This window comes from Pinus tabuliformis, chromosome J, assembly GCF_031772625.1.
Source record: "Pinus tabuliformis cultivar Carrire ecotype Pingquan chromosome J, CPIR1, whole genome shotgun sequence".
Classification (NCBI taxonomy): Eukaryota; Viridiplantae; Streptophyta; class Pinopsida; order Pinales; family Pinaceae; genus Pinus; species Pinus tabuliformis.
Genome location: NC_142295.1, coordinates 19,500,235 through 19,527,206, shown reverse-complemented (window position 1 = coordinate 19,527,206; position 26,972 = coordinate 19,500,235). Strand labels below are relative to the sequence as shown.

At 36.1% G+C, this 26,972-nt stretch overlaps 1 pseudogene; it reads right to left on the bottom strand.

Annotated features, from left to right (window-relative positions):
- Positions 1–6,713: 6,713 nt before the first annotated feature.
- LOC149225201 (E3 ubiquitin-protein ligase AIP2-like) lies at positions 6,714–7,276 on the bottom strand (annotated as a pseudogene).
- Between the last annotated feature and the right edge of the window lie 19,696 nt (positions 7,277–26,972).

Genomic DNA, 26,972 nt, shown 5'->3' with positions numbered 1-26,972 from the left:
AGACTCCAATGATGCTCACTAGATACTAGAAAAGGTACCAATGAACTGAACAACAAACACCACCAACAAAAACACCACCAACAATATAATTCCTAAATAAATTTCTCAAAAACCAAAGTATCCACAACATCTATCACAAAGAAAGATCAGCTAGAAAACCCACTCAACAACAAAATTCTTTAACCCAACTCTCATACCATAATACACATTGTGCACTATAAAAACCATCCCTAAACTTTAATTAAGAACCAGTTTAAAAATACAAATATTTAATAAAAAAACAATTTACCTGAATCTTTTTTAAAATGATTTTGAAAATCTTTTTTTAAAATGATTTTGAAAGTGAAGATATTTAATTAGATTCCATTTATATTATAGATTTAGAATGGATATAAGTTCCAATATATCATTTTTCAAATTACAATTTTGAACATCTATATGAAAAACCCCACATTTTTTTTTTTTTTAAATATCTAACCGTGCAACTTGTAAGTACTTTCTAAAGTATTCCATACTTTTACATTAAAACATGGGTACATTATTATAGAAAAGACTAGTTAAATACTATTGGATACGTTATTATAGAAAAGACTAGTTAAATACTATTAATGATGTTTTATGAGAGTGTCATCGCTTAATAATACATCATAGTTGTAATAAAAATTTAAAATTTCTAAGAATATGAAATATATAGTTTCATATTTTCATAATTTTTTGAAGTTTTGAGAAGTGTATATTTCATTTTATAAGATATTGGTTGGTGGTAAAAGTTTGAATTTTGTATAATACATAATACCAAAACAGAGTGAGTAGTAAAAGTTTCTGTTTAAGGAAAGGAAAATCAGTAGTGGCATGAATTTAATTTTTAGTTCGACATTTTAAATGGTTTATTAAATAAATTTAATTAAAAAAAAGAGTATATACATGTATTTTTACTTAAATTTTTTTTTTTTTTATATAATTATATATTTTCACTTCACTATTAATTTAAATATTAATACTAATTAATTGAAAAATTTAAAACTATAAAAAATATATAATTATTTAAAGCATTAATTTAATTTCATATTTAAAATATATATTAATATATAAATTAATTAATTAGATAAATTTGATTTCAACAAATATTTTTTTGTAAGTTTGGTGGATTTTTTTATTGATTTTCGTAAATACGGAAAGTTACATCTATATATCCATAAGTTAGGTGACCTTAACTTGTCTGGTGGGAAACCAAGTCTGTTGGCTACATATCTGCAAAATAAGCCATCCATAAACACAAAAATATAAGTTTGTCTAGCCATGCCATATACACTCGAGAATCTTTGTACTTCCTATGCACTAGATCATTGTAAACATAACTGCTAATAAGTCTATAACTATATAAAAGCTTTCAAAAAAGATCAGGAGTGCATTGTTATTGTTCAGCATTAAAAGAGTCAATTGGAGAGGGGTCCTTCATTGTAGAACTAGGAAGCTCCGAGTGTGGAATGCACGAGATATGCTGCTCGATCCGACTCAACCTTCCATTCTGTTGCTGCAACTGAAAATAAAATTGGATTTTTTGCAATTCCTTCATAAACATAGACTTCTTTGAATTTCCTAGAGGCCCTACACATTGGTCTGGAGGGAACCGTTCCATGGGCTTCGCCAGGATACTTTTCATCATCCAAAACATACATATAGTTTGCTTATATTGGGTTACTCTCCCTCTCGTATGACCAGGGTCCGGTGCTACCTCTTGCCACTCGTACAGGTCCAACTCAAACTTTTCCTCTGCTTGATGGATTTCGTCCTCCCACTCTGCAATTAATTGCTTGACTGGGTTCAAGCTGTTTACATGATAGGCTTGGGCTACTTTATCGATGATACATGATGCCATCTTGCACCCACAAACCCTCCTTGTCACCCCTGGAAGAGTTGGGCAGGCTGCCTAGAGCCGGGGTAACCTTTCTTTGCCTCCCACGACCTCTGTTCCCTCCTGCATTGTTTCTTACCCCCTTTGCTCAAGCCATGTTGCTGCCTCTGTTTGTTGAATTCTCCTCTCCCCCCCCGATCTTTCAACTTTTCTCTTGCCTAGGGTTGTGGGATGGGAGCTCGACGTAGCTAGTGGTCTCGTCCCTTCGGCAGACCTGCTGCAAAGTCAAAGGATACCAGATGAGTAAGAGTCTCCTTCCACTGTCTGCTATGGATTGAATACCAACACAATATTATGGTGTCCTCATGATTACCAACCTTCTCTTGCCCAATGAAGATTTGGATCAGATAGAATACAGCCATACCAATAATCATCATTTCGTCCATCATTTGGTTACAATTTCCAGAAAAATTCAAATTAATCAGCCGAACACATTTACTAGCACTGGAGTAGGTTACAATTTTTTCGTCGGGCTGAGTCCATCTCCCCCCAAACCCCCTGCATAGCAACCCCTTATAGGGTGTTTGGATACTGGAATTTGGACCTGAATTGAGTAGGGTCGGTTTCAATTTCACACCAGAATCCCAAACCCACTCCCCATCTCTAAGCTGAATGCCACCCATGCCAAGGAGCCCAACCTAGGGAGAATGAAGCTAGAGACCCAATCTAACCCAAGGCTTGGCTGACTTGGTTTCGTTGCCCCCTCGTCCCAACCACCAAATGGTATATTTGGGTGTCTTAAGCCCTTGTTCCGTCATTATCGACTCTGGTTGAACCATCGCCTGAACTCTGCAAAGCCAACCTTATGTCCACTCTGCCAACCCCATGAGAGGGCAACGTTCATCAACCATACTTTCAACTCCTTCTACCCTGCATGCCCCCATGCGCGACAAGTAAATCCCAAATTCCATAGACACAAAGACAAGTCATACCATTGTGATTTCAACAATAAAAATAACCAAATCATATAAATAATTATTGACATAAAATAATATTAATATACTATGAGTTAAATAATATAATTTATATAATCTAGTTCTAATATAGATATTTGAAAATATTGAGTTTATTTTTCCATTCAAAACCATCATTTTATCGGTTCAAATTTACAAAAATTAAAAAAATACCTTACTTAACTTTCCTTTTATTTAAATAATTTTTTACACTTATTTTAATTTAAATAAATGTAATTTATGTACTAATATTTATATTATTATATGATGAAATCTAACCGTATTAAAAATGTTTTGAATTTTATTAAAGTATATCTCATCTCATCGTGTCATGAAAATAATATCAACATAGAATATATCTTTTCGGCCTTTTCTATCGTTTATTTCTTGAATAATGTAGCTTGTAATATTTCAAGAGTGATGAGTTTATGCATGTCATTGGAATAGTTATGTTATATTATAATAACAATCTAAGTTGTACTTCATGGTCGGTACATCAAAGGGTGCTTAAGTCAAATTGACGTCTATGTCTAGTTAGGTTTAGAGAAAGAATCCAATGACAAAAAGTCTAGAATGACAGTTGTTTGGAGGATTAAAATTTGAAAGAGGTATTGGCATGTTTTCCACTCATCCTCTGATAGAAAGGATAGGCAATTGTTTGGAGCATTAAAATTTGAAAGAGGTATTGGCATGTTTTCCACTCATCTTCTGATAGAAAGGACAAGCAATTGTTTGGAGCATTAAACTTTGAAAGGGGCTATTGGCATTTTTTCTTCTCTTCTCATCCTGTGAGAAAAAGGACAAGCAAGTTGCTACCATGTCTACTGATTCAATACCCTGAAAGGACCAGATTAAGATGACAATGGTGTGAGGCCATTAAATTAGGTAAAATGACTATTTGTGACATCATAAAATTACAATTTTTATAAAATTTTTAATACTTTTTATTTCGATTAAAATATAAAATGTTAAGTTATCCATTATGGATTCCATTTTCATTATGTTTTATTTTACTTTCAATTAAAATAAAAAAATAAAAAATGGTTATAACCCCGGTAACATAGTTTTTAGAAAAACCTTTAAAAACAAATAATGAAATAGAAAAATTAATGGTATATGTATATTTATAGTAAGATTATAGAATGAAAAACTTAATATTTTTATGGCATATATATATATATATATTTATTATACATAATAATTAATTAAGTATGATTATGTAATGGGTTATATATATAAAGTTTAGTTTAGTTTGTATTACTTTACAAAATTAGAGTTTCTAGTATATTGGTAATCCATCCATCATCAATATCAATATGCTTTGTGATAGATAGTTTCAATTTTTTCAATGGGAAACCATATATTTTTGACTATCTACTTATAGAATAGTTTGTCCAAAACTGCAAGAGTTTTAATAACTGTAACATAATTAGAGTGTCTACTGCATAATCATAAAACAAAAGACTGCATTTAGACATTTAACAATTAGGATTTAGAAGAAGTATCAGATGTCGAATGTTTCGCAATAGATTTAGGAGCAGATATAGTAGCAATGCATGAGATATGACGTCCATGAGGAGCAAATATAGTAGCAATGCATGAGATATGACATTTAAGAGGAGCATATATAGTAGCAATGCATAGGATATGACGTTTCAGAGGAGCATATATAATAGCAATGCATGAGATATGGCATTTAAGAGGAGCAGATATAGTAGCAATGCATGAGATATAACATTTAAGAGGAGCAAATATAGTAGCAATGCATGGGATATGACGTTTAATTTGAATTCATGGGATATGACGTTTAATTTGAGTCAGATGAGCATCCATTCTCTCCATATCGAACCTGAGATTTCTTTGTTCTCATTTCACATCTTCAAGACTGACAAAAACATTATACCTATTAGCCTACTTTTCAATAAAAAACCTCACCCATCAATGTTTTCACTATAGAAATAAGGCTTGGAAATATTGTTTTTTTTGCCCCTGATATGACCAGGGTTAGGAATCATTGCCCAAATTCCTCCAATAGCTTTGAATTTGAGAAAGCATTCTTATCTCAAAACGACTTAGTTTCTAAATTATGAATTTTACTACGAGTTACTAGGGGGACTTCCAAATGAAAGGTCACAACGACCTCTTGGGCTTACTGTTGGGAATGATTACACCCCTTGGGAATGATTACACCCCTTGGGGCCTCGGCCTCCCCCCTTCTACTCCTCATGCGTTGGTTCTGGATTTGGGAAAATAGAAAATGCTTTTAAGATACAACACAAGGATTTCCAAAAGAAAAACCTCGACAAAAGTATGACCAACAGACAAACATTGACCAAACAGGGAAGATAATGTCCTAAGGGGGCTTAGCACTACTCATACTAGAAACATACCAATAACTCAGAGGAGGGATACAAATATTCAAATGAGATCAAACTATAGTGGTCGAGGCACAATCCCAACATTGGTATTGTGCCCTAGTGCAACAATAGTCCACACTGCAACTCGACCACAACCAAATAGAAAGAAAACTTGCAATGTTGGGATTGGGGAACAAAACCATATTAACAACTTTGAATCTAAGCCATAATGCAACCACACAATTATAAAACTAGAAAGGCTTCAAAGTTACCCATGGTAAAATAGTCGTTGTGCATCGTAGGCATGAGGCCACTACAATTTTTGGAGAGCCAACACCATTAGAGGTAGTCGAGCCCCAAACTTCAACAATTTACTCCCCCCTCAATCTCTCGCCCCTTATCTTGGCCACAAAGTTGATGAGAACCGATGCATAAAAAACATTAAGACCATTGATAAAGTGTCTCCCTCTGAATTTCTAGTCCACAAAACTCTCACCTAGAAATGTTAGGTAGCCAAACTTCTAAATAGTTTGTCCAAGTTTGAAAATCACCTTAAAAGCTTTCCAGAACATAGTATTAAAGGAAACATGTGATTTCTCTTATAATTTCAGTACAGATGGAGTTGCCTCTCCCCTCACTCGCTGCAATTTACCTTCATCATGTATTCTAGATTATATAATAGGAATTGTACTAGAGGTGCACAAGAATTTCGATAGGAAGAGTAGGCAAATGTCGAAGGAAAAAAATCAATGCCACCTTATGGGAACATAATGCCATGTTGAGGGAAGCAAAATTTTTGATCGTCGTAGTTCAGGAACCACTCCAGTCCTAGCAATCAAAGGGGTTGTCTTTTATTCCCCCCCAACTAAATGCCCAATCATTTTTAAATGTAATTCTATTTTTATAACTAATGTTACTATTTTTTGTAAAGATTCACAATAAAAATTACAATATTTAAATACTATATATTGATATATATAATATTTAAAGTTTCCCTTTAATAAAACAAACCCCGCCCCTTTATAAAACATGTGTACCATCAAATGTCATTTATATCTTTGCCTTAAAATATAAAACAAAATTTAAAATGGTAATTGGCCATGGGGGCTAGTTTTTGATCATGTGTCGACGAAAACCATTTGTTGGTTTTGCGAAAACCCAATACATATACGCGATGACACCTATGGTGGTTTTGGAAATGTGAGGGGAGGTTGTTGCTTTCAACTTGGCCATAGATCTTCAGTTGGCCGGTTTCTGCAATACAACTATGTGACGCCTCTGTCTTGTTAAATTTCAACAAGCTTGGGTCCTGCATACCATCACTTTGACTAGCCAACTTAGTACTTAGTATTTTGGGCCATGGATCACTTCATTAGTATTAGGAGGATTAATTGACTCTGCAATGGCTTCCATTGCTATTTAATTTTTTTTAACAGTTCTTTGAGGCATTGAAACTCTTGTGGGTTCCATAATATTCATTCCATATATTTATGCTAATTGCACAAAATCATATGTCTTATATCTGTAATGGCCACTAATTATTGCAGTTGGAATATATTTTGCAACTTCCAGCGTCTTGTCATTGACAATCAAATCCTCCTTGCATACAATGCATTCTATGTCTTTTCCCATCCGTGCTAAAACCTGCTTTGTAACATATATAATTTGCAATTTCACAACTACTTCCTTTGATGTTGGAGGTGGAACACGAGATCCACTGCCAAATTCCCGCAAAGCAGCTTTAGTAGCACTGTCAAGATAATTTTCAATATTAATGATGCCTTAAATATTGTTCACAAATGGCTCTAGAAAGTTCTGAATAGACCCTTTTTCATTGCTCTGTAATGCATTATTTTCATGCACAATATATCCAAAAGATTATGTTGTTGTGCTACTTTCATAACTACCAATGACAAGAGTCATTAACAAATTTTGAGTAGTAAACCATCTTGGTGGTGGCAACTCTTCTCCAACAATCAACTGCCCTTCAAAATGAATTTCAAATTTGTGTTTTGTTGTTGATGATTTGAGGCGTGTTCTTTATCTCCCATCTCTTCAAAAAAATAGTAAAATGATCCATTACAAAAATATTGAACACTTTGCCTTATTTTTAGTTAGGAACTAACATATTACCATGTCCTACTACAGTCTTATAAATTCATGACCACTTAAATCCATTTTATCAAAGAAAACACTTCAATTCCTATTAAGACACTTGATGCTTGTAAATGGAAATAATAACAATAATATAAAATAAAAGTTCCAAATTTGTAGTAGTTATAAACCAAAAAACATATATAACTATTGTAGCTACTGGAACACCCTCCCCAATTTTGTCTTATGCTCAAGTTTCAGAGCCTTCATTTGTCTTTTCCTTTGTTGTTGCAAACACTAGAGCTGATTTCATGAGCTTTCTCGAAGTTCTTTCGCACCTTTTTCATGTTGGATTAACTGTCATCTTTTTGCATGTTTTACTGTCGTACAATATTTGCGAACCTTTTCTGATGTCTTCGAAGGTCGATCTTTGTGTATTTCAGTTATCCCAACCATGTAAACATACACAAAGTTTTGAGCACTGTCACATGAGTGTCATCACAATCGTCCTATGGTCCATCTTAAGAGTCGCAATTGCCATATCTTGTTGTGAGGTATTCACACAGAGGGAATGATTTGTTTGTGTGTTCCGATGATCTATGTTGTCATGTTGTCAAAGTATGCTAAGTGTGTGATCAGAATTGAAGTTTATCACAAGTCCATCTCCCATCCCGAACTTAACCATTTTTGGAAAATCTTCCTGATTGGGAAACTTAGCTTCACCAGGCCCCGACTAAAATACGCACTGCACAATCTCAACCCTCTAGGATGTGACCCTGCTTCTTGGAACTGCGTAGTGTGCAGTCCCTGTCATTCAGGGCTACTGCTCTGTGCAATTCCTAAAGCCCAACAACCTCCCTTGACCTTCAGAATTGCGCAATTGTGTCTCCCTGTCAGCTTTGAAATTGGCATTTCACATCCTCAACCCTCAAGCCTTTTCCTTTCTTGTTGGAACTACACAGTGTGAAGAATCGCAACCTCCCTTGGCCTCTAGAACTACGCAAAATCTTCCTCTAGTGACCCTTCACTCAATCGGCTCCCCTGCTTCCAAAAATTGTGCAGTTCTGTCTCTCAGACCTCCCTGAGCTGCACATTGCGCAGTCTTAGATATCAAGCTCTCCCCATGTCTGCTGGAACTGCACAATCTGTAGTCACTGGGCCCTTTCCTCCAGTATGTGACTTGTCCCGAGCTCAGTTCATGGATAAGAATGCATCATCTTAGACTAGGGGGTTTTCAGATTGATGTCGTCAAGTCATGAGTGAATTGCAGGAATAAGTACACTATTAAGTCATGGTGAGATAATGAAGAAAGAGAAGAAGGAGGGAAGTAAGCTTAAAGACTCTCTTGTATTTGAACTCACAAGTGGACCAATCAAGAAGAAGCAAATAGAAAACATTTTGCAACTATCATCCAAGACTAAACGATCATTGAAGACTCTGCATCATCAAGCCATATGGAGGGGAAGAAAAAGCATATCAAAGAAGACATCCAACACTAAGAACCAAAAATGACTTGACATTGCCACACAGAAAGTAGTCCATGTTAGTAGTGTCATTTCATGAGTGGTCATATGCCACATCATTATTGTGTATCATGTATATTATATTCAAATGTATTGTAAAGTGGAAGTCCAAAGGACACAACTAAATATGAAGAATCATGTAAGTTGAAAAGTCATAGGAAGTCGAACAGTCATGAGGGTAGTCAAATAGTCACAAGGGGGTAGGATCACCCCTTGGCTATATATACCCCCTCATTGTATGAGCAAAAGACTTTTCACCTTGGCTCCTCCCGCAAGGCATTAGAGAGATCATCTAGTTCTTTGAGGAGCAAGGAGTGGATCCAATGTCCCACTACTAGGGCTAGTGATGTACATTGTAAACATGTGTCTTGGAACTTTTTCTTAATAACAAAAGAATTTTAAGGCCAACACATTCTTCATGCTTGAACTATGAATGTTTGTAAGACTATTCTGCGGACGTTTGTATTTCATGTTTGTTTTCACATGTGCTAAGATAGTTGAACTATTTCGGTTATTTTAGTGCTTATCCTATTAAGAATTTAATGTAATTGTTTTTATCGTTGTCCCATCATTGTGGACTATTCCACGGGATACTAGATAAATATTTCCTTGTTTGTTGGTTGTAGTGACCATTGCATCTTATGTGGACTATTCCGCTAGATGTTAGACAAACCTTTCTGGTTCATGTGTGTCTCTTCCTGGGTGGTACTATTACCTCTCTCTAAGAGGGTCACTTTTCTCCCCCCTTTTGTAGTAGAAAAACCTTGACACAATTACACTACACTCTCACCAGGCACACCTCCCTTAATTTTGGAAGACACCATTGCATCACTCTCTTGTGCTAACAGCTAGAGCCAAGGAAAATATTTAAGGATTTGGCAACTGGGCCTTTATACCGAATGGGACTCCTACACCAAATGACGTGAGGTCTAATTGGGTCTTCATATCGGGGAGATCCCCTGAATGTTGGCGGTTCCAACACCGTCAACAATGACACAATGATGCATTCACATGCATCTAGCATGCCTTCAATGTGCATTATAACATTGACACTGAGAGTAATCTCATAGCTGACTTGAGACATAAATGAACCTTGAAAATGATTTTTTTTTACCGACATTTGAATGTAAGGATATAGAAAGGATATTGAGGATAAAGATATCCAAAGAAGGTAGATAAGAAAATATATATACTAAATTCACCCCAGAAGAAGTGAAATCACCCATATGAATACACATCATCATGTTTATTCCCAGCAATTTCCATTACGAATAAGGAAAAATATAGAACACCACAACCAAATGTTAAATGAAATGCATCTGATACCAAACATGTACAAATCAATAAGAATACTTTTTCTTCCTCATAAAACCAGGGTTTTAAAATTTTTAAAATTGATTCCTATCTCATGCCTCAAATCATCCATGTGACAAATGTAGAAGATGACAATCCAAATAATAAAAGGAAAGAATTCCACCATGCAATTAGTTGCATACATCCATTGTCAAATAGCCTAAAATTTTTAAATCAAGACTTGATATGAAGCCAATGGGTTACTTTAATTGCCACCAAACCAAGGCCTCATTAGCCATAAAGCTCATGCGTACTCATTTTCATAACTTTTTCCCAATGAGGCAAGATTATCCTTCCTCGATCTGGGAGTATTCTAATCCATATACACAACTTGCAACATCCAAATCAACACCTTTTGGATAAAAATCCATGAGTAAGTGGTATCCACTCTGCTCCCAAAGTCGCCCAAGGCTTTCAATTGGTCCCAACTGTGCATGCAAGCACATGCACAAACAACCCACAAAAAAAAACATGCCATTGTGGAGACTTGAACCCTGGTGAGGGCACTAAAAACACCCTGTTTTCACCAAGATCAGGCAGGGCCCCATTGAATACTCAAAATAGAGATCAGGTAAGGCCCCATTGATGGCTAAAAGATATGAATTAGTTGTGCTATTACCTGACGACAATATCCAATGAGATTAAGAGAGGCCCCATTGATGACCGAAAAATTAGCTATTCTATTACCTAACTGCAGTATCCAATGTGTTTATGTTTATGTTTTAACATACTTTCAGACAAAATTGGTCTATAGGACCGCCTCTTCCAGAATCAAAATGGAATATACAATTCAATCAAAATTTACTCTTCCTCAAAATAAAATACAAAATTGAAACAGTAGTAATGAAAATAGAGTTCCATACCTACACGCCCGATGAAGAGTCCAATAAGCAACTCCAAGGTCGAATGAGTAACATTAATCATAATTAAATTTAAAATTCTCTTCATCCGACGACTTCCATAATTGATGATCAGAATTATTGTCTAGACATGTCTGAACAAGGAACTTGAATGTGGTAAAGAGAAATAGATGTTAACATTAGGCTTCTTACCAGTACTTTGAGCACTGACCAAAACCCCTTTCAATGGTCCATCTTCCAATGAAGACGTTGTCTTGTTTGACAATTGAGATTTGTTAAATAGATGGTGGTTATGATGGTGATGGTGTTGGTTATGATAGTGATCACGAGATATGCTAGATAAAAATTGAGATAGGACAAGTTTTAAGGTTTCATTAGGGATAATAGAAATTGAAGGCTCGCTTGGGTTTTGTTTGAAACAGATTTGATGGTTGAATGCAAATATGTGGTCCAAGTTTGCATCTTCTTGGTCGAGGTTTTGATATCCAAATGATCGGATTCCTATTTCTAATAACGAGAAGAAACCAACTTTTCATTTTAACTAGCTTTTTGTTTTTCAAATCTAGATCTACTTGAGATGTTGTGGGCTCCATCTTGCTTCCAGACACAATTTCCTCATTTGATAATAATGGTGGTGATGATGGTGTTCCATTGATGTGAATTAGAACTCCATATTTCAAACTTTGAACTATGGTCGATTTGAAAACATCATCCTTGTTTTCTCTGTACTCTTCCTTCCCCTTCATCTTCAAAGATGTGCTTCTCGGGGTCGAATAGGGTGTCTCAACCTCATCGGGACTCAAATCCTTTCCATTCAAGAATTATGTCTACTATTTCTCATATTCTTCAAAGACCTTTGATCCAATAATCCAGAGACCAGGGGCAACATAAATGGTTTGCACAATAATCCCTTCTCAAGTACTATGGGAGGGGAGTTGCAAGTATCATTGCATGTATCTCTTTCATGGGATTAGGAGGAGATAATAGGTGTGGAGAGGAATGATGTCAAATAACCACATATCAAAACCACAAAACTGGAACCGAATGGGAAAATTACAGAGGGAAGGCCAAGAGATCAAAATCCACATGTCAAATTTGAATTTGCTGAAGGAGGATGAAAATAACACTCTGCGATTGGATGGGGTGAACAATGTCTACTCACCCAAAGTCTGCAGAGAAAAATTCCTATCAACATAATAAGCTGCATGTGTTTGCATGCACGGGGGTGGTCACACCACCCCCTCCAATTAATGCATTTCATTTCTTTGGGTGGTGGGCGCTTCGTCCCATGTCGCCAATCTCCTTGGGCCACACCCTCATTAGGGAGACCTAGTCTCTATTCTTAAAGGCTCCTTCTGGATTATGCTTCTCAACTTCCAAAATACTGTAAAGATCATTGTGTGAGTCCATTCAGAGTTCATCCTCCCTAAAAGTTTATTCCCTTGTGCATATAGCTTAGATTGGCCAAATAGTAGGTAGCCCGATTACTAGTCCTATGAGTATGAGTCAAGATAACATAATTGAAATAAATAAGCATTTGCTAAATTTGTGAAATAAATTCATGAAATTGGATTTATAAGCCTCCAAATTTTGGAAATATTTTCAACTATAGCCCCTTGGATTAGTTTTGGCTAGTTTTGATGACTAATTGGGAGTCTCCATCTATGTGAATCATAGAGTATTCTGACGATAGAGCCAACTTGAGGCCTCTTTCTAGAGCATAAAATGAAGCTTCATTATTACTAGCTATATCATAATCTGCTGCATAGATCCATAGAACATGGTGTCTTTAATCTCTAATAAGTCCTCCAAGTCCTACTAGACCAAGATTTTCTTTTAAAGCTCCATAAAAATTGAGTTTCACAAAACCCACAGAGGGAGGTGATTAGGAAGAAGGAAGATAAGTCTGAGGGGGAGGCTTCCATGAAGTAGGGGAAATCGTGTGGGGAGAGAGGTCTAATTTATTCAAGATTGCAGCTTTGTTAGGCTGGCTTTTCCAATCTTTTGGACACCAAGTTTCAACCATGATGGTTTCCTAATTTTTTGCTTGATTATATACCATACTCTATCAATGGTATCTTATTTATCTTTGAAAATACTCCCATTCCTTCCCTTCAAAATAGCCCACAAAGCAAATCTAAGAACTAGGAACCAGGGTATGTTGACTACAGGGTTAGGAAACACATTGTGTCTCCATTGTTCCAGAGTTTCGATTATAATATGATGGGAATGATCTATAAGGATAGACAACTCCAAGATCCTACTCCATATCGAATCATAGAACTGGAAATTATTTAGTAGCTGATCCAATGTTTCTTCTTGATGTCGACACATTAATCAAAATGATGGGCCTTGGAATACTTTTCGAAAGATTTGATCCCATGTCAAGATCCCGCGTCACCCCACCAACCACATAAATTGTGCTATCTTGGGCTATAAGTGGGTTGTCCATATTTTCCTCCAAAGAGGTTCTCGGGCCAGATTATGATTCTCTTTTAATAATGAATAGGCCCCCTTTAAGGTAAACATCTCTTTCATATGATAATCCCATTTCTATACACTTCTCTATCTAAGGAGATTTTCCTTTTCGATATCTCCTGATCAAGGATATGCCACTAATCCATAATGGGTGAATTCAACCTGTCTTTCTACTTCCAGGTCTGCCAATGAAAGTCTTCTACCCCCTATTTCCATAAAATTTCAACCATTAAGCACTGTTGTTCAGAGGTGAAAATTATCAATTATCTCATATCATTCCTTGCATTGAGTTTAGGCATATATTTTCAGGAGTCCAACTAGAAACTAGCAGTGCACCCAATTCTTAATTCCCAAAAGGCATGAGTTTGGATTAGACTCTTGTTATTTTCCACTAAGTTCCATATCGATGATCCTAGAGGAAATTTCTAAGAAGGATTTTCATAATGGGAGTGAAAGGTCCCGCATTTTTTATCCCATATTTGTTTCCATAGTTTTGATCCCCCTTAGAGCCATCTCTACCACAATTTCACTCCAAGAGATTTGTTAATCAATTTAGGTTTATGAAGCCCCAAACCACTTACCAGCTTGGGTGTATAAAGATTCTTCCAATCAACCAACACCCATTTCTTAGTATTCTTTGCTCCTCTCCATAGAAATTTCTATAATAAGGTAATTATAGTATTACAAGTGGCTTTGGGAGCCACAAGAGAAGAAAATTGATACATGGGTATCGATTGAAGCACAAAATTTAGTAAGGCAAGTCTACTTGACAAATTTAGGGATCTAAAGGCCCACCCTTCCGTTTTATTAGAAAATTTCTGAATAACATCTTTCCAACATGCCACTCTCAAGGAGTTGGAAACAATAGGGACTCCAAGATATTTGGTCGGGAGTCTACCAACCTGGAAGCCAAGAACATGGGCAAGATAAGACTGGACGAAAGGATGAGTGCTAAAGAAAAATAAATTGGACTTCTCCCCATTGATATGAGTGCCTGAGGCATTCATAAAATTCACAAGAATGTATTTGAACATTTTAAATTCAAACAAAGATAATTGGAAGAAAACCAAAATGCCATTTACAAATTTTTAATGAGTAATTGAGATGTCTTCTCCACAATGGCGAAGCCCTTTGAGAGACCCCCAATGGGAGGCTACTTTTAGGTATATTTCTAGGCCTATAACAACCAAAATGAAAATGAAAGGGGAGATAAGGTCTCCTTGATGCAAACCGCACTTAGGATTAAAAGTCATAATAGGTAATCCATTCAAGATAATGGAGTAAAATGGGGATGAGTTATTATATATAGGAGACCTATTGAGGGGAGAATCCAAAAGCATTGAGCACACTAAGAAGATACTACCGACTTAGTCATTCATAAGCTTTAGACAGATCCAACTTAATTAACATACCATGTTTTTAATTTTTTTTTCAGGGAATCAATGACCTCATGCATTGTAACAATGCCATCCAAGATCTGTTGCCCCTCCACAAACCTTGTTTGTTAAAGAGATATTGTTTGTTTAATAGGGATTTGAGGAACTTAACAATAATTAGAGAAATAATTTCACATGTAACATTACATAGAGTTATTTGGCGGAAACCACTAAGGCTTTATATTTACCAGATTTGGGGATTAAATTAATGAATGTTGAATTTAGCCACAACCATACCTTCTGAGTTCGACAAGATTCTTCCACCAATGCATGGAATTTTGGACCAATATATTTATAGAAAGTCTGAAAGAAATCTGTGGTTAATCCATCCAACCCTGGAGCTTTGTTCTATGGCATCGCCATAATTACTTCTTCCACCTCAGGATAAGTGATGTTGTGCATTAGAGCTTCATTTTGATCCTAGTTGATCAAGTAGGGGATGTAGTTGGTGATGTGATTAATAGCTTCACGTCTATCTAGGCCTGACTCTATGAGAAGACCATTGAAATAAGAAACTAACTCTTGTTCAATTTTTTCGTGTTATAGAAGACGTTGGGCTTCCTTGGATTTAAGAGAGAAATCTAGTTATGCTGATGGTGCTTTATCATAGTTTTGTGAAAAAAAATTGAATTACGCTCCCCTTATTTTAGCCATTGAACTCGAGATTTCTACCTCCAGATAGTCTCCTCCTGTTTCCTTCACTATTTGATTCTATTATCTAGTTGACTATCATCCTATAGAAGAGCTTCTGATCACCCTTCTATGATGATTTTATGTTGGAGATGTTTTATTCTTGCTTCCATAACTTGTTTATTTGCTAAAATATTCACAAACTCCTTGTTCCACTCATTAATCTTTCTATTGACTAATTTCAGTTTGAGTTGGAAGGAATGTATCATATTCCACCCTTGAACCTCTATCTCCTCCCACCAGGTGTTGGCCTTGTTTAAGAAGTCCGGGTCCTACAACAAAAAACTCTCAAAATGGAAAGGACGGGTCCTCAAGGCAATCTTTAGGTCCAATTATACTCTTATAAGCCAATGGTATGATCCTAAAAGAGGTAGGATCACTTCCTCCACGAAGATATCCTTCCCCATCAAAGCTTATGGAGTCAAGAATCGGTCTAAGCAACTTGAAATTTGATCCCTGCCCCCTCTGTGGTTATTCCACATGAATATCCCATTTAATGTGGACAAATCCACCATTCATATAGCTTAAATCAACTCACTAAATAGATTATACTTCGACTCTAATCTCCACAATCCTCCATTTCTCTCATCTAGTGATTTAATCATATTATAATCACCACCTATGATCTAGAGCTCGTCTTGGTGGATCTGTCTTATTGTCGGTAGATTAGTCAAGAAAATATCATTCTCTGTTGATAGATGGGGACCATAAACTATTGTTAGGGCTACAACCTCCCTCGTACCAATGTATCTTAATCTCCTTGAGAGTATCCTTTGGTAGGCAACCCAATCCATAAAGGTGATTTTTGAGCAGTTCCATAGAATTGATATCCCACCTGTGCTACCTCTTGCATCTAGCACCATAACTTCATAGCCTTTCCTGCAATTATTGGCCATTTCCTTTACCTTCTCACTAGTGATTTTGTTCTCCTATAAGATTATAATTTTGGCTTTTCCTTACTTATTCTCTCTTTCAAATGCCTTTGTTTTCCTCAACTATTGATGCCTCATATGTTCCATGTAATAATCTTCATTTAAGAAAACTTCTTAAGGATAGATAAACCTTTGTCAATGTGATGGCTTGCCTTGTATTTACTAGGTGTTCACACAATGTTTGGATTGATTCCTGGATAGTTTTTGGTCCTCTTTTCCTATTACTTTTTAAATTTTTTCCTTTTCTACGGTTATTTTGGGTTGGTTGGCCTAGATATAACATTGTCTTTTCCTTGTCTCCTTTCCCTATACGTCCTTGTTTTTGCAGTTTTTTGAAAGATCTCCTTGAATTTCTTCTTCTATGTATCCAAGATAAATCTAGAGTCCAAGTACTATCGTTCTACCAACATAATTTTCAAAATATGTTCTTCGATGCTTAGGTTTTCAACTAATTACTCCGTTTCCATCTTCTCCTATGCATCCAAATGTGTTTCCTCTATGATTTCTAGTGGGTTTACTTGAGCCATCCTCTTTGGCGTTTCTTTTCATACGATGGATCACCTTTTGGATCCAAATTCATTCGATCTTGTGAGGGTGATGACTCCTCCTATTTTGTAGAGAGTGCATCAAATATATTACCTTCAAGCTTCCTTTATTAATTGCTTGATTGGCTTCACTTTTTGAAGGTTTGCATTTGTTGTTGACTTTATGAAAACCCTCTTCATCTTACTTTGAGGGAAAAAAGCTTTTGACACCATTTCTTTCATTTATGCTTTCGTTAATGGACAAATCCAAAATAGATGGACGTATTCATGACATCTCCTACACTTGAATGGAACATGTTCATAATCCAGGGGTTGCTGCTACACTTCATCATTGTATTCTAGCTCAATGGATTTTGGAAGGGGTTGGGTTATGTTCATATAAACACATATTTCAGTGTAATAGGTATACCAACCATGCTTGGTGGTATCTGTAATCTTCACAAAGGTTCCAATCGAGTTACCAATTCTCTCTAATATCTTTGTATCCAAGAGATATTAAGGGCCCAAACTGGAGCTGCCATAAATTTTTTTGGATTTGGGTTGTACCGTTCTTCCCAATATCACATATAGAGTCCCACATGCTTGAAGAAATAAATGCCATTCTAAAAGATCTTCGATATTTTGGAAAATAACTGTGAAGAAACCTCGAGATCCGAATTTTAATTCAATGTAACCCTTCGACTACCATTTATTTTGTATCTATTTGACCAAATCTCTCTCCATCGACCAAATTCCTATGAATTTACATATGAGAGTGTGGTCCTTTACGTACTAACATTACCCCTCCAACTTGTTTTTCAGGATCACATATTTTGGTTTTGCTTCAACTTTTGGAAGACACCCTCCTTTTAACTGAGATTGCCATTTTGCGCCAAGTACTAGTGTTTCTGGACCTGCACCTCTCCCTTTACTTGTTCCTACTCCATTTGGACTTTCTTGTCTATCTTTGATTACCGCAACCTTGTAGGAGGGGATCACTCCCCTCCCCACTGTCCACTCATGCGTGGATCCAATGCTAATTGTTTCAGAAAATTCATCTTAGATTGGTATGGAAAATTATGAGATTGAATCTACCAGCAGTTGCTGGGCGATTTAGAAAATTATGCAGAACGAAACCCTAACCCTAGTAGATCTCTATAATAAAAAAATAAAATAAAATTTATTTTTTTAAATTTAAATATAAAAATTCACATCTAATTATTTTATTAATAAATTAAAACTTTTCTAATGGGGTATATAATAGACGGTGATGGGGTGTACTATTAAGTCACTCCATGAAGTGAAGGTCACGGATTCGAAGACAGTGATGGGGTGTACTATTAAGTCACTCCATGAAGTGAAGGTCACTGATTCGAAACTCTGTGGGCAAAAACCTAGTCATGTTAAGGGCTGGTGTGGCCCAGACCGAGTGTGATCCCTGATTGATTTTGACAGTGTAGATGCCCTTGGGTCACTGTTTCTCAAGCCATAAGTCAAGCCCGATGTAATCTTTGTTGAACTCAGAGCACTTGACCAAAAAAAAAAAAATCAAGCCCGATGTAATCTCTGTTGAACTCAGAGCACTTGACAAACAAACAAAAAAAATTTAACATTTATTTTTTAATAAAGGGATATTTTAATATGTTTTATTATATAGGAATATCTCTTCATATGTTTGTAAATTAAGTCTATTAAAACATACATATTCCACACATAAAATATAAAAGGGACTAGTGGGACTATTATCATTCTCACTTAGTTTCAATTTCCCCAAATAACATGATGAACTTTGTTGCAATGGCTTTGAGATTATTAAAACTAAGAATTTTCTCCAAAATTAAAACATACATATTCCACACATAAAATATAAAAATCTTTCTCAGGCAAAAAAAACAACAAAAACAAACAAACATATCTTTCTATTTTCTATAATTTATAATTCAAATAATATTACAATAATTTATACATCAATTAGAATGATAAAATATTTAATCTAGATGATATTTTATAAACTACGTTAATATTATAGTTAATATGTATATAAGACTATATACAATGCATATGCCTAACATATAAATGTAATAAAATAACTTTAAGATTGTATAGATAACTTATTTAGTAGGTTATTAAAATGGATACAAATGTTACTACGAAGGGGAATGATTCTATTACATCAACTCAAAAATTTGCAATGCAAAATTGATTTTAAATTAGCAAAATTTTTAATATAAATAATTTTTAATAAATTTATAATTATTCAAAATATAGACATATAACGATAATATCAGTATATAAAAATAATTTAAAAAACAATATTTTATATTGAAAATATATTGTCAATAAAATTAATTATTATAATTATAACATATTTATGGAATCATAAATTAATATGATTGACTAATCCTAACAATTTTTTTATTAATATCAAAATATCTCATAATAAGTGTAAAACCATAATTAATATTAAAGAAAAACATAAATATTATAATCCGAATTTCTCTTATACATAAAGTAAATGTTATTAGTAAAATATGAGAGAAATAAACTCGCAATTGCCCATAAACGTACATCGAAGGAATATTAGTTTTTGGAAGTTCATCTTGCTATGAACATAGGCCATGGATGAAAGCATGTGCACAAGATTTGTCAAATTTTGTAATGCAAGTGCCACCAAGAAAGCCCATTGCTCACAATCTATGCATGAGTACAAAGTGTTGACCTCAGATACAACATAAGGAGTGTATCCCACCAAGCTATTAGAGATTTCTATATGTGGGAAGTTAATTCATTGAAAGTTTCTTTATAACATATTATGTCATCAACAAGAATGCTATAATGCATTTTATCTTAAGCCTTTTGGAGGAGCCCTAGGTGCCAATGCACCCTCCACTTCCCAACCCTATTCCTTCAAGGATATAGTGATGATTGGGCCATTATCATTTCAGATGTACCAGTTTGTAAAATGTAGACTAACCAACTTTCAAAAAAATGCCCAACACATGATTGAATTGTTGGGTGGATTGAAAATGAGGCACTTTGAACATCCTATGAAATCGACCATGGAACCGTGGTCCCATAATTTAGAAAAGAAAATTACACACTATGGTCTAAAAAGTAGACTTGTGTTGCATGAAAAGGCATTGTTAAAATAAATACTTAACCTATCCACAATAATCCAAAACATTGTTCTAGTAAGGTGGCCACCGTTAAACCTCAGTCCTTCATATATATATATAGATATGTCCCTAGTGAGGAAATGATTGATACGTGAACCCAACGAGAATCGTTCAAATAGGTTAATTTGTTCCAAGTTGTAGTATATACATACTGAGTATAGAGAGAAACATGTGTCTCTTTGTTGTTTGCATTGAATTTTACCAGATGTCCTATAACACATTAAATATTCATCACCTCCTGCTCTTCCGCATTGCATTTTTCATGCAAGGAAATTTAGCGATTGTTTTTTTCCACTTCGAATTTGACATATTTGAGTTGACAAAGAAATGGGGATAAACAAATTCATGAGAGATTTCTTGGCCCGTTGTTGACTGTCTGATTATTTTAGCCAGGCCGTATTGATTCTTTTTCCAGATTTGCGCATCCACTTTGGCATTGTTGGGAATTTTTCATAGAGTTTGCTTCTGAGAATATGTGGAAGTCACCAAGGCAACATAAAAAATGGTTGTTTATAATGAATGAAAAAGCAATTTTTTTGAAGCTAAAGAGCAAGAGAACCCATCATTTTATAACATTCAAGATTGATGAGAAGCTTCAACTGATTGCCTAGCAATGTTACCAAGTTCAGATCTGTCAGTATTAGGAAATTTTCAACAACAGAACTACCAAATTCTCTATGAAAATGTGAAGAACATGCTCTCTTTTGCACCAATAGTTTGCGATGCCTTGTAAGCAAGCACATGGATATTTTTTTCCTGCAGCAAATTCTACACTATATTAAGATGATTAGAGTCTGTTCAAGTTACTATTTGATCACAATTTTTTTTCTTAGAGTTTGTTTATGCTAAATGATAAGGATATCTAAATAGTTTTTAAGACTATATGCAAATAAACATGTTTATTTCTCTAATTTTGAATTCATCAAACCATGAACCATGGTTTTCTTATCATGAATATTGATAATCTCATGAAAGGAAATAGATAGTTTGTTACATAAATCTCTTGAAAGACTCGGGGGAATCAATAACATACTTTAGTAATATTTATTATTAAAATTACATAAGCCACTAAAACATGAATATGAAAATGAGATTGCAGAAATTTACAATTTTAAATGGATTGGATGATAACTGTTTTTGAGATTGAATATTTGCATTTATAATTTGTATAGTAATTGATGCATGTTTTTTTGGGCACATTTTCATGTTTCTCTTCTATAATTTTTGACTGTTTTATTTAGTCACAAAGTCAAAGTCATAAAGAACATATTTTCTCTCCTTCTCAGGAAGAGAAGCAGTGAATGATATCATAAGTTTGCCCATAATAGATCTGAACTTGGTAACATTGGTAGACACATTATGCCGCTACTATCAACATACATGTAGCTTTCTGGTGGAAAATTATAATCTGCTCCCTTGAAGTGGAAAATTTGAAATGAAAGAGGTGGATTGCTCGCTGTAACAAAGGTCTAGCCCGAAGTATTAAGATCATGACTGGTCTTTTCGTGCAGAGCTTCACAGATTATTAGGAAAGTGATCATCAAAAAAACAGTGCCACACCGGAATGATTCTGTACAGAGCACATAGGCTCACCAGAACGACTACTACATCACAAACTGCCGAGAAAGTGATCATCAGAAAAATGGTGCCGCATCGCAACGATTCCGTGCAGAATGTAGAGGCTCACCATAATGACTACCACATCACAGATTATTCAGAAAGTGATCGTCAGAAAAATGGTGTCAAATCTTCTGGAAAAATGGCTCATGAGAAACTAGGTAAAAACTTTTTCCACATGTCAGATTTTCAGTGAACAGGAGGATGAAAATAAGGGGCTTGGATTGGCTGGCACGAATAGTGTTTTCCCAACCAACTCCATAGAAGGAACACCTTTGGTGTAATTAATAATAACACATAAAGAGTATATGGACACTATATTTTACCCTATAAACCCTTCCAGAAAATTAGCTCTGAATCATATAGATTTACTATTATTCATGGCCCAAAGGCCATTACAATGGAGTGTTCATGATCTTAAATATGCTACATTACGTTAGAATACCATGAGTAAATTTTTCGGTTATTAAAACCTCAAGCTCAAAAAACAACCGATGGTAAATTAACTCTATGACCAAGTCACATTTATATAAACTACCCTAACAATCCTCCCTTAAACTTGACCAAAAGAGATTAACCTAGTCCCAATAACTTTGTTGAAGTCAACATACAAAAGTTACCCTTCATCAAAATACATCATCAACCATCTCACATCTTGATATTTCACATTCACCCCCTCAAGCTAGCATATGAGTACACCTACCACCCTTGTAACTATTCAAGTAGTCTATTCCACAACTTAATCATCCATAATTTCATGGGCCACTACACTACAACATGTATGCTTGAATAATAGATCTTACAACAAACTAACCTCAAGATAGTGTATAAGTACACTTGCCACCCCATTCCTATTCAAGTGGTTCATTCCACAACTTGAAGTATAATGTGCTATCACGTTACATGTATGTACATGCACTACTACAATTTAAATAACATGTTAGATCCTTCACCAATCCTCAACATCATTAACTTCATCTATGTTTTCTCGCCCATGCACTTATGTGACCTCTCTCTTTCTATTTCTTCAATCTGTATCGATCCATACCTTGACCTAGCCTTCTAATACTATTTTCACTCACCATATCCACGTGATTTGTCATTGGCCCAACTTTTAAAACTGATCTTACACAGATTCATCCAACCAATCATTAAACCAAATTTCTCAACTGTTGATTTCTTAACAACAACATCTCCTTGGCCTCAACTTCGATCAATTGAACCAGATCTCATGTATCATTGTCTTCCTTCTAAATTGATGTCTACCTTTAGGCCATCTTTGCTTAGTGATTTTTGGTTGTGCTCTTTTTACAACTTTTCTCCAGATCAACATGATGCCTCATTAGCTCAAATTTCAAAATTGATCTTACACAGTTTCATCCCAACAACTATTAAACCACTTTTCTCCACTCTTGATTTCTCAACAACAAGATCTCCTTGGTCTCAACTTTGATCATATGAACCAAATTTCACATATCATTTTCTTCCTTTTCAATCGATATTTGTTGACCTTCAAGCCATCTCTACTCAAGGAATCTTGGCTCTACTCTTTTTACAACTTTCTCTAGTTCTTAGCTTAGACTTAAGATCAACCTTCTCCACACATACCCTGCAAGGCCATCTACACTCAGCTCTAGCTCTAGTATCAATTGTTAACAAACAACACACACACACACACACACACATATATGGAGGGATATGTTATAGACATTTTTGTGCCTTACAGCATGAAGCATGAAATGTCCATAATCTAAGGGATCCAAAGTCCCTAAACATGTTGTTCCTACCCCTAAAGGAACAAGGTCAGCAAACCACAGCACTGAATAACAGTTCTCCACCTGAAAACACTCAAAAACAAGGCAATTCTGGATCATGTCAACTGCTCCACTGAGCATCTGCGCTGAATGTCAAGAGCTCCACTGTCTACCTGCACTGAATGTCAACTACAAAGAAGGCTACCTGCGCTGGGCGAGTTTGGACATGTGGCACAGTCATTCCTCAAGGTGTCAATGCCCACGAAGCTTCCAAAATGACACTTGGATCAAGGAATTCGACTGGTGATGAGTAAGAGGGTCTAGATCTCCAAGTGGAAGCAAGAACCTCCAAGTGGACCCAAGAACTGAAGAATAACTGAAGTGGGAGAGGACACTAGTCAGCTTCATGCCAGCCTCAAGCTGACTCATCCTTTCTCCAAAACTCCTATATATAGATCTCTCTCATGAGGTCTAGGGAGGCTGGAATCTTGTGAATGTAAGGAAGTGCTGTTGGTTTGAGTTTAGAACTATTGGGTGATTTTCTTTGAAGGAGGTGAAGAGGAGATTTCTTTCTGCTGGGAAGGTGATGCTGGATTGGGCCTCTTATGGTTGTATCACTTCCTGAACTTTACTTCTTCCATTAATAAAGCATTTGAGGTTCTTCTATATGCATGTGTTTCAATGGTGTATTGTTATACTTGTGTATTTGATTTATTCTAATCCTTGAATCAATTATGAATATATGCTTCTTGTAGTTTCTCTCTCTTGCCTTTTTGCAGGATCTTGGTGTAGCTGGGCCAGTGAAAGAGAAAGGAGCTGGGAGCAAGCAGCAAGGAGAGAAGATTGGATCAACCATTAGCGAAAGACATTGATTAGTGGACCTCTTTCTCCCCTATTTTACTTTCATAAAGAAGAAATCTTAGATAGCTTTGCTTTGATTGTTGCTGAGGTACTATCACCCTTAGAGTGGGATAGGGTCATTCCGTATTGGATACTTTTCCCAACAACAAATTGGCGACTCTGCTGGGGATCGTATCTTGTTGGTTGTTTGTGTTTTTGCTATTCATTTCCTAAACACAGGGAGTACCGAATCGAACTGTATTTGGATCTTTCAAATGCAAAGTAGAGGGCAGCTACTCTAGCTCAGTTTTTGGGCATGTTTATGATTTGAAGAGCTGATCCACAAGGACTCTGAACAGCTCTTAGTGATAGCTTTTCATCCTTTAGTGTGTACTTGATTGATAGCTTTTGATTTGGCCAAAAACTGTGGATTTTTGAGAAATCTGTAACCCGGAAACCAAGAGAAACGAGAGTTTCTCTCTTCATTGCAGGCACTGTGAAGGTAGTCTGCATTTCATCGCAGGTCCCGAAGGGGCTACCTGCGCTGAATGTCAAACTGACAGTGTACTACCTGCGCTGAACCAGTTTTGCCTTGTGCAACTGGGGTTCCCTACTGTTTGTTGCCCTGTTTTCATCCTTGTTTTTGCAGCCTGTTATCAGTCAATGTACCTATCTGAAGCCATCTTTCTTTGCCACTATTCCGCCTCGGTTGTATAAAGAAACTGTATTTGTTCTTTGTGTATTTCTTACATCATTTGCAGTTTCCCATAACGAAAGTGAACTAGTCTTGCTGTGGCCTCTTAGATCTAGACCTGTGATAAGTGTCGTTTTGATCTTAAGAGTTAGTTTGTTTGCTGTTCATAGCTGATTGAGCTTTTGCTTTCGTCATATGGTTTGAATTTATGTATTTCTAGTGTTGAAACAAGTAAATCTTAAGGTGTCTTTTGATTTTGGACAAAAGCTTGTTTGCTTTCACTTGAAATTGAATTCAAAATTATACAACAACTTTCTTTTTGTATTACATCAACATTAAGAAAGAGAAAAGAAATACCTGCATTGTGCATGTGCATTTTGACAGCTTGTATGTTGATTTAGGAAAAAGTGCATTAGTGTGTGCTCTATGATCTGTGTGAAAAGATGATGTCTTTCTTTTCCCTCAGTAGTTAAGATTTTCAAAGTTGAAAGATTGAAAAGCTTGCTTATCATCTTAGACTGCATTTAGGAGTTGTACCATACATCTCGTGGTGATCCATAAAGGCAAACTGCTAAACAAGATCAACCTTAAAATAAATTGAATTTACATAACAACGCTTTGAAACATAACGCAAACACATAGAGGTCTAAGCTAGAGACGTGTTCCGGCGTCGTTAAACGTGATATCTTAGCGTTGAGTGGTTGGGTGATTCCTCCACGGTGAAGCGATAAGTATCAATACGGACTTGTGCTCCCACGTACCGTCGCGTATATATTGGGAGACCCCTATAGGAATAAAGCCTTTATCCATAGGAAGCCGTGTCGGCCGCCCTACTGATCGCAATGCAGTGAACACAGCATTCACGAAGATCGACCACCCGTACCGTAAAACGTATTCTGTGGTTTTGCGAAAAGTTTGGCACACCCTCTGCCTAGAACTCCAGAGCAGTTTCTTTTGGCCTTTTTCAAACTCTATAACTGAAAAAGTCCATCCGAGCATTTGTCACTTCGGGCTCGTTAAAACATCGAAGGAGACTAGAGTCATCTTTAGCTTTTTCTCGACTCTTAAAAAGTGAAAAAGCAAGTTGTGTCTAAAGCGTCGTTATAAAATTTATTTTAAAACGGAACATAATCACCTCCTATTCCTGCGTTGATCTGTTGGTTGAGAACATGGAACGCACCAACCAAGGAATTCCACATGATGGAAATCCTAGTCCTTTCTCCTCTTGGGGAGAAGTTGGTGCGCCCCACATGGCCACATTGTCGCTTCCAGGACTGACAATTGGCCTGCCCATTTGGCTATTCTTAACCAATGTAGTTCAGAACACCATGGTTCCTGAACAGTTGAGTCAATAGTTAGATCAGTCTAGAGCTGCCCACCAGCCTTCTACTTCCTGTAACCCTTCCTCCGATCCTTCATCTTTGCAAGGTAGAGCCGGCAAAAGCCAAGCTCCCATGGAGAAGAAGGAGAAGAAGAAGAGAGAGAAGAAGAAGAAGGAGCCTAAGGCGACTGGAAGCAAGCAAAAGACATCTGACAAAAATCCACACACAGCACAGACCGGGCCTAAATCGCCACGTGTCATATGTAGAGGAGACCACTTCCATAGAGATTGTCCCTGTATTCCCCGGATACTAAGGGACTGGTCCCCTCGTTTGCACAATTCGGGAGCATCAACCTCTGATAGCCATGTTGAATGCTTACCGTCAACCAGCAAAAGTGAAGGTTCAAGACAAAGAGGGGGAGCAAGATCCCCCTGCAGACTGTGTGAAGGTGATC